This window comes from Poecilia formosa, unplaced genomic scaffold (assembly GCF_000485575.1).
Source record: "Poecilia formosa unplaced genomic scaffold, Poecilia_formosa-5.1.2 Scaffold144, whole genome shotgun sequence".
Lineage (NCBI taxonomy): Eukaryota > Metazoa > Chordata > Actinopteri > Cyprinodontiformes > Poeciliidae > Poecilia > Poecilia formosa.
The window spans coordinates 1,358,553-1,368,137 of record NW_006800083.1 but is presented as its reverse complement, the minus strand read 5'-3'; positions in this window follow the sequence as shown (position 1 = coordinate 1,368,137).

Below are 9,585 nucleotides of genomic sequence, written 5' to 3'. Positions count from 1 at the left end.
ATTTTTCGTAACAGAATGGTTGATGTACTGGTTCCACTTCAAGTGAGTAATATTCTATTTGTGGAAGGCACAGTCATGGGTTTCCTGGGGAGGAGCCAGTCCCCATGTTAAAGCAAAGCAATTCATTCGTATACATAGCACACTGCGGAGAACTTCTTCCATGACGCACGGTTTATACGCACATAGAATAATGTTTATAGATGTGTAATCCTTTTTTTTACTTCTGTGAGCGAACAAAGCAAGCACAAAGGCAGAGAAAATGTTTCTCTCTTTTAGACAGTTAGAGCTGATCAAATATGTAAACATAAACAGCAGATGAGTTTGTTGAATCGGCACACAGAGCTGAAAAAATGTATATTCATAATATCAGAGCACTGTTAGAGTTTTCACTTTAACTTGTATTGTGTAAATGAAAATGTAAAGCAATTTCTAAAAACAAACAAACAAAAAAAATAGAACAGTAATCAGAATGGAAAAACATAAAAAATACTTATGCAATCTTTTTAGAACTTTTGATTTATTTTTTTTTAATTCAAGGCAGACATTTACAGCAGATTTTGGACATCATATAAAGATTATATACTGATGTAGGAAACCCTGAAAAAACCCCAAAAAACCTAAATTAAATTTTGTGATCTTTTTATTATAGATGTTAGATTACCAACGTAAGGGTTTGAAATCCATGGCATCTAACAATCTTAACTTAAAAACCTTTTGTTTTTTTTTGCCTGGAAAAGGAAGAACATTTTGTGAAACACTAAGTCTATGCACGTCATCTTAGCTGCTCTCTCATTCTGAGTAATTCGTGTTTATTAGAGTGAAGGATGTGGAACAGAAAATGTTTTGCTTATTACTTTTGCTGCGATTCAGATTTTTGTTATCTTAGTCTCTCTCACAAGTAGAGGGATCATCAACTTCGGCTCTAAAAGTAATTCACTCAAAGCTACAGGTGGTAAGGTGTGCTGTGGTGGTGCAGGGGTGAGGCACGGCCCACGTTTGGAGGCCTTAGTCCTCCACGCAGCTGTCGCAGGTTCGATTCCCTGCCTGGTGACCTTTCTGGTATCTCTTCCTCCTTCTCTCATTACCCACTTTCCTATCAACTCAAAGTACTTTTCTCATCTTGACGAGCAGATGGCGACTTGATATGGCGAATCGTGTCAAAGATAAATGATTCAGACTCGAACTGATAGCTAAAGACTTGGTACTTGACTTGGACTCTTGGTCTGAGATTTGTATGCAAGTAAAAGTTTTTATTTCACTGAGATAAAATCTGAAAGGATGTGAAGTAAAGGCTGCAGCTGCTGTGCATGTCTTTCTGTGATGGCCGTGTTTGATTATGGGTCAGTGACGTTGGTAAATTGTGGGTTATTAATGACTCATAGCAATCTGTTCAGGTTAGCTCTAGCTTCAAAATAATTATCATTTGTCTCTCCAAATAGGACCTGTACTGAATTTTGTTACATTTCAGAAAAATATATAAATGCAGCTTCCTACTGACGTTCTCTTATGACAAAACTAACCCCAATAAAACAAGTAAACTTAAATAATTAAAATGAAAGCTCCTCCCACGTCATTCCTTCAGAAGTTAAACACTCACTTAATTACTAACTGTAGTCGCAATCCTTCGCTGTTTTGTAATTGATATCTTAAATTTAAACATCTTTAGTGTTTAAATTTAAAGATTTTAATGTGGATTTAGGGAAAGATTTCCCAATATTACTAAAAATTATCCAGTTCGGATTGCGGAGAAGAAAACAATTCAAACCATATTTAGTGCAAAACATAAAGAAAGAGTGAACGACATGAAGACAGAAGATAAGGATTTCTGACTTTGCCTTTGAGAAGTCTCACTCTGGTGTGGTTCTAGTTTAGTTCGTAGCGTCTCCACTGCAGTCTGTTGCTCAGTATTGTGGGTGTAAATATGGGCAGGAACTGTGGTCAATGGTGTGACGCTGCTTGCAGCAACAAATTGCAATGGAAAATGCCGAGGTTGTGGTTTTGATGGACTCCATTAAACTCAGGTATTTCATTTTGTCTTGTAGAAATTAATCGCTGACCCACACATACTAACATCAATCCAGATTATCTGATTAGTTTGCTCTACATGCAAATCTATATATTCGGTCATTTTATTTTTATTAGATGGGAAACCTTTTAGACCTAATCAATGAATCAAGCAAACAAGTGTATTTGTGTGGCTCATGAATCATTCAAAGTGCTTTACATCATAAAAACACAAAAAATGCAAAGTCATTTAGGTCACGCAGTCAAACGATGGACGTCACTATCCATGCGTCAACCTTATTCAAAAGAAAATTCCAAACAAAGAATAAAATGTCGAGCCAACTTAATATTACGTAGTTCGTGTGGTTCACACTGGCCGTCTCAAACGCTGACCAGAGCTCCACTGTTTCCCTATTGGACGCCCATTCTTCACAGAGACGTTCTGCTCGCAGGGCTGCGAAATCACAGTGATTCCGCTCCGAAGGTTGACGCGTGTGTTCCTGGTGCTGCTCAAGATTAAAGTCATGATTACGCTACTCCACACTGAGCAGCCTCCTGATAGCAGACCGTGTGTCCGCCGGTCCGGTGCTGCGGTCGAAATGTTGTTATTAGGAGTTTGCAAGATTCAGCCTTCGCTCATGGGGTGACATAAATCACGGGCCAATCAAGGAATCCAGTCTGCTGTCAATCACTTGCATGCAGTACATGGCTTGCACGACCACTGAAGGGTCTTCAGGGACGGACTTTGGCAAAGCCGGTTAAAGACACGCCAGTGGAGAAGCGGCCTTCCCTGCCAGCATGCTTAGGTGGGCCCCATGCGGGGAAAAGGAGGGCAGACCATATGGGTCCCAGATGGGTTTGTCCATGTAGCGCCCTTGTGGGCTGTGGCCCTACATGGCCAAACCCATGTGGGGCCATCGTGGAACCCGCGGACAAACCCATATGGGACCCATATATCAGCCCTCTTTTCCCCACATGGGGCCCACCTAGGCTATGTTCAAAGACAAGAGAAGTTTTTGATTCACAGAACGTGTCTGTGGAACAATATCTTATTGTTTTCCTAAGAGTATCAAGACAAAATCATACTTCTAAAGAGGTAAATATTACATTGATCAAATTCGAGAACAATACAGAGCAGTCTTTAGCAGATGTTTTACATAATGAATTAGTTTGAAAGAAAATTGTCAAAACCTCATTTAGTATTAGACGTAAAGGCAAAAAAATAAATAAAAATAAAATAAAAACACAGGTTTGGATTCCTTATCTACCGCTATGCAGTACAAGAGGGGTTCAGTATGTCATTGGTTTGATTATAACAAATCAATGACATTTGAGTTACTATCTCAGTCATAAAAACTTGAGACTTTACTCTGAATTGTTGTGAAAGACTTGATCTTCCCCTCAACGACTTGAGGCCTGACTTGGCCTGGGAAAAAAAAAAAAAAAGATGTCTGAACATTTCTATTCCAAAGGCTGCTTTGGGATAAAAACTACATGACTTGCATATGATAGTCACTGACGAAGACTAAACAATTACAAGGTGCAGGTAAAACAATGGGAATAATCCACATAAAATAGACATTTACAGCGAGGGGTACAAGGACTTTGGATCACATACAACTCTGAGAACGATACAAAACCACAACAAAGTGCTTGTGGCTTCCAGCTCTGACTCTCTTGGGTGTATACACTGCATGGCTGCAATTGTTACATGGGTTCACCGATACTTGAATGGCAGGGTCCGGCCCCCCACCGGCTCTCCCACTGACACCGGGTCTTGTTGTGGCTGATTGACAATTTGACAGCCCAGCTAAAAAAAAAAAAGATGCAATCAAGTTAGTTTGCTGATACCTTTACTTGGAAGCAAACTCCGACCACACAGTATGGATAGAAAGTGTTAATGACTTACCTGATGTGAAGCAAACAACAATTCAGACCAACATGGAAAGTTACACTCGGATCAGATGGTTTTTCTGATGCGTGGACGAAATCAGGCAGAGAAGTTTGGTTAAGATATTATCACCTGCAGCAGTTTCACTGTTAATCCCGGCTGTCAGCATGACTGTGCACATTAAAGCTCGTACGCTGGGTTTTCATTTCTCCAATTTAAAAGTTTACGTTGTTCTGATAATTATAACCCACGTCTGTCCTGAATACATTTCTGCTGACACACACTTTTACAGCCGAAGGCCACGATGCCATGCCTCAAACTATTCATCAATAAGAAGTGACACGATGAGGCATTTCACAGTGAATCACTATTTGTTTGACCACCTACACTTCCCTTCTGGAAGCAACACGCTGTCTCAGCCAGTGGCTGAAGTCAGGCAAGTCAGAACCTTCATAATCAAATGGAAAGATGGTGAAAATATGTTATGAGTTAAACTGTTGCCAAAAGGTTCGGTAAGTCTTTTCTGACTTAGAAGGTAAAAATTAAGCAAAAGAAAACTTAAACCCAATGCTTGACAAAAATCTTTTCTGTTCTTTATCTTTTTTTATTATTTGCATTTCTTGAAAAATGTCTTTTCCTGAAATAATGCATAACAGCAAAACTTTGATGCTTTGTTTTTACGCAGTTTGCAGAGCTCAGAAGTTGGAACCCACAGGGAGTCACACAAACATTTACTGGCTGATGTGGTATTTATACGAGTGGACATAGCCAACTCTGTAGCTGTGTTAAGACTCAGAACTTTCCCAAAAACACAAAGTTTGAGGAATCCGTTTTAGCAGACAAACATAAATGAAAATATTTTTAAAGTGTAACTTAAGAACCTCCTTAATATGGACAGTGGGAAAAAAATGTAATTCTGAACAGTTTGAAAAATTGCAGAATATGCACCTCTCCCTCGTTTCTTTTTCACTTTACAAATTTTAAAAGGCCACAAATTCAGTGATATAATTTGGATATAAAATAAAAAGTTATTTTGATTTTTGATTTGCTACACAAGTGAGAGACACTGATACCTCCTACTTTGGCTTCAACTTTATTTATCATTATTTACCTCCACCAGCGTAGACATAAGGAAACATCTGGAGGAACTGTGAGTCTGCTGAACTCATCGCATGAACTACTGATCAGTCCAACACTCCTGAGAATGCTAAACAGCATAACGGACAAACACTGTGATGATGTGCAGAAAGGGAAGTGTCAGGAAGAGCAGGAGCTTCTAAAAGAGACACAGAGGGCCAATTTCCAGATTGCGAAATTTGTTTTAAGTTGTGTTTTACATATGCAACATTTTCATAACAACTGAAGGTAACATAGTTGCTTAGTTGTGCTATAAAATGGATTTACGTGCCTGGAAAATACATAAAACACTGCCTCTTTAAGACACCCATTTTTGATCTGTAACTGCTGCAGTACCTTTTCTAGCCTACACGAAGCCAGCAAAGAGCTTGTGAAATGATTGTGTCGGTGTTTGTGCATTCTTGTGCGTTAGCGTTTCCCAACTTGCATAATTCTCAGGAACATCTTGCATGAGGTGACAGCAGGCAGAGAGATTCCTGGAATGACACATTAGCTCAGATTCCCGAGTTGTGTCCACAAATAGCTGCGCTTAAGTTACACTCATGAATTACTTATTGCACTGTCTGTATGGGATTTTAAGTATTTATTGCTCTGTAACTGATTATTTCCTCACACTTTCTAAAGCCTGCGATCCTTGAGCCTTTGCACAAGGATGTGTATTGTTTTGCTAAGACATTCGTGCCTCTGTTCTAATCTCTCCTCTTGTTAGAGCCGCTGGACTTTGGCTCTGCAGCTCTTCTCAGCCTCGGCTCTCCCTGACCGGGCCCCTGCCGTCCTGCTCACTGCCTGGCCTCGACCTTTAGCTACATACCAGAACACATAGCAGCAGGGACAAAGGGCAAAATGCACATGACACATAAGCACACTCGCACAGGGTCTTTGGTCTTCATGTAATAATTAAAATGCACAGGTGAGATTAACCGTGACGAATTAATTGGCCCAGAAAACTCACGGATAACTGTATCTGTACAGCCTATGCAGTTTTTAAAGGAATAAGGCAAAAATAGAAAGTGTATAAAAATTGAGGAGATAATGTGAAATTATTTTCCTTCCTTATTTCAAAGACAACAAATAAAAGAATAAAGGAAACTAAATGGATTCTCTCAAGTAAATGCATACACCACCTTCTGGCCTAAATCTTGCCCTCAGGATGGAGAGGAACAGCTGGCCTGCAGATCTGAGAGGATGGGAGGAGAAGGGTGATGATGTAAGAGGTAACATTTTTAAATGATTTAAAAGCGAACAACAAAATGAATCAGGTGTTAATCCCATAGGTGAAACTAGAGCAAAATGCAAGTATTTTAGTTTGAATATTTATTAAGTTCTTTTCAAGACATGCTGTCATACGCATGCTATGATAGAGCTCTGTTGGAGTGTGTAGCTGATAGTTTCAGAGGAGGCAGAAAGGGTGGTTTGTGTACAACTAAATAAAATAATTTATCAGAATTTGCATCTTTACAGATCGGACTAACAGATGACTTGGTGATTTTGGAGAAATTACAGTTCAAAGTACGTTGGGCAAAGCCCAATAGTGTCCCGCATTTTGTGCAGAAATAAATGTTAATATCCTCTCTAGTCCTGCCCTACATTAAACTAAAGGTATCCCATACAAGATGGAGAGCTTTTACTTGCTGAACCTCTTCTTATCCTTTGGTTGATATGTTGCCCAGAAAAGTAAATAGCCCTTATGTTGATTTAGTGATGTGAGGTAGTAGGAGTCTGCACAGGGCACAGCTCCTCCTCATTCACAGGAGTTGTTATATAACTGTATAGTAGAAGAAAAAGTGTAAAAATACAGAATTTGTTCATTACAGCATCTGACATAAAGCCTTTGGAGCAGAATCTATAACTTATCCAGTCATTTTAAAGTAATTTGAGAAACTGGTTTATGATCCAAGTGTTTGGTGATTGGCCCGCTGGAAACCGCAAATCCAGTCTTGTTTTGATCAGTGAGCAGACCAAACTAAGAGCTACAGGCTTGCTGTGACAAAAACACCCTTCGGTCTTGACACTGTTACTGAGTGAATTTGAATAAAACTGAACTTTTTTTTTTTTTTTCCTGAATCGATGAGACCTTTAAAACAAGAGGAAGCACAGAGATGCAGAAAGCTATTTTCAGAACTATAAATAAAAAAACTTACTCCCCTCCATACAGAGTTTTTTGATACACTGAAAAGTTTCATGCCATCAAGCCAATTCTAACCTGAAATAAAGATACCCTTAGCAAAGAGAAAATGCAGCCTTCAAAGGATGATTTCATTTATTAGCTAATGCAGAAACTTGACATGTACAGTGTCAGACAAATAAATAGTGTACTTCTGTCAAACACCGCAGCTAAATAGTTCAAAGCGTTACCTGGGCTGCAGAAACCACATAGAAATACTCTCTGGTGAGCAAAATAACCAAGTACACTGCTTAACAAAAATAGTCTCAACTGGATCGTTTTCACTTTTAGTCCTGTTATAATCATAGCCTTCAATGGTTTCCCCGTAGCATGATGCTACCACCATATTTTACTACAATTTAGGGTGTTTTTCCCCCACAAGGTTTCATCTGACTACATTTGCAGTTTTATGGCTTCTTCCTGCACATTTCCATATGGACGAGATTTCTGCAGCGCACGACTGTCAGAAGATTTCACCTCTTCAGCTGCAGATCTCTGGAGCTCCTCCGGATTTATGGCTGCTGTGATCTCTGCTGTGCCACGGCTGCTTCCTCTGATTAATGCTCTCCTTGCTTGCTCTCTCATTTTAAGTGGACAGTCATTTATTGGTAAGTTTGCAATTGTATCATACTCCCGCCTTTTTCGGATGATGGATCTGTGAGACGTTCAAAACTTGAGATGTTGTTTTGTCACACTGGTCTGCTCTGAATTTCCCCACAGCTTTCTCTCTGACCTTTCTGCCGCGTTCCTTGGTCTTCACGATGTTATTTATTTACTAACGTTCTCTAACAGACCTCTGACGCATTCAAAGAACAGCTGGATCTACACTGAGATTAAATTACACATAGGTTGTCTACGCTTGTTAATCAGTTGACATCTGAAGGCAATTTGTTGCACAGGGTTACCAAAAATAAGAGGGACTGAATATATAGATATGAAAGGCGTTGTATTTGTACTAAAGAAAAGTTTTTAAAAGCATGTCATTTTCCATTCGATGCACTAATTTGTGATTGCCTGCCTCACAAAATAGTACTTCTTGATAGAGCTTTTTCACAACTTTGTCCACTGAACTGTGAAAAAGTTCAGTGGACAGAAAACAATTTGCAAGACACTGGATAAATAGTAGCACTTCCCTATATTTTTACAAGCTCTCCGTCATTTGGGTAAAAGTTCAGAATATTGTCCTTCCTCTACAGTTCGTGTCAGAACATTGTAGGCATATAAAAAAAAAAAGCATGGAATAATGTTATAAAGTGTGACTCGAGATAGTCCTTAAAGAATGACTTTCTTGGGAAATCTGCCAGCTCAGAAAGCACAAACAAGGCTACGGCATTCTTAGCACTATTTAATTGAAGTATTATTTTTGCAGAAATACAATTGGGCCTAAAATACAGCTTGACAAACAGCTAAACCCATAGCATGCATCAGGATGTAAAAAGATTTCCATTGAAAGACTTTAGTGTGTTACAGTAAATGAGCAGGAAATCACGTGACGCAATCTAAGCTAACGTACGATCAGGAATTGAGGGAGCACAAAGTCGCCTGCTTAGTGCTGCACCAAACTCAGATCTCGTCCCGTCTCACAGGAGCCGGTGCTCAGGATGTGTTCTGCACATTTCAGCCGATACTTGGCTGAAGCCAAGCTTCCCAAAATAGCCGGTAGTTCCAGATAGGTGGACTGTGAGGGGGAAGAGAGGATGGAAGTGTGGGATGTGTGATAGATTCACAACGGATGAGAGGATGAGGATTCTGTCTCTGCAGTCTCCACTCTTCAGTCCTAATTTTCTGTGTGCAAGAGTGAGTGTGTACCTGGCTTTTGTTGCCTCTTTAGCACCTTATCTGGTATAATCACCTGCCTTGTAGGGACTAGTAGTTCTCTTGAGGACCAAAGCCTGGACCTTAAGCAGTGGAACATTGTCTTTATGTTTCAAGACTAAGGGTGTGTGATCTGGGTTCAGATTTGGGTGCATAAATGAAAGGAAAGCAATGTCCATACAAGGAGAGACATACAAACTTGTGTGTGTATGTGTGTGTGTGTACGTGTGTGTGTAAGTGTGTGTGGTGACGTCAGGACTGGTGCTCTTGTCAGTTTGCTGTTCTTCACTGAAAGCCCATTACGTAATTCTTTGGAAAGTCTGACCAGAGTGCTTTAACCAGACAATCTTGTTACATGGCTGTGAACTGGAAGCAGACAGACACAAACAGATTAAAAACGCACAAGTTCAGCATCGCACAGTTTCTGATTTTAATTTAGCGTCACTTTCACAGCCAGTTATAAACAGAGACCCGTGTCGGCAAACTCACAGAGGTGGGCCGTAAGAGAGCCTGGGCTGACCCAGCTGAGTTATAAATAACTGGACGGTCTGCACCTTAAGACGGTTTTGTCTGG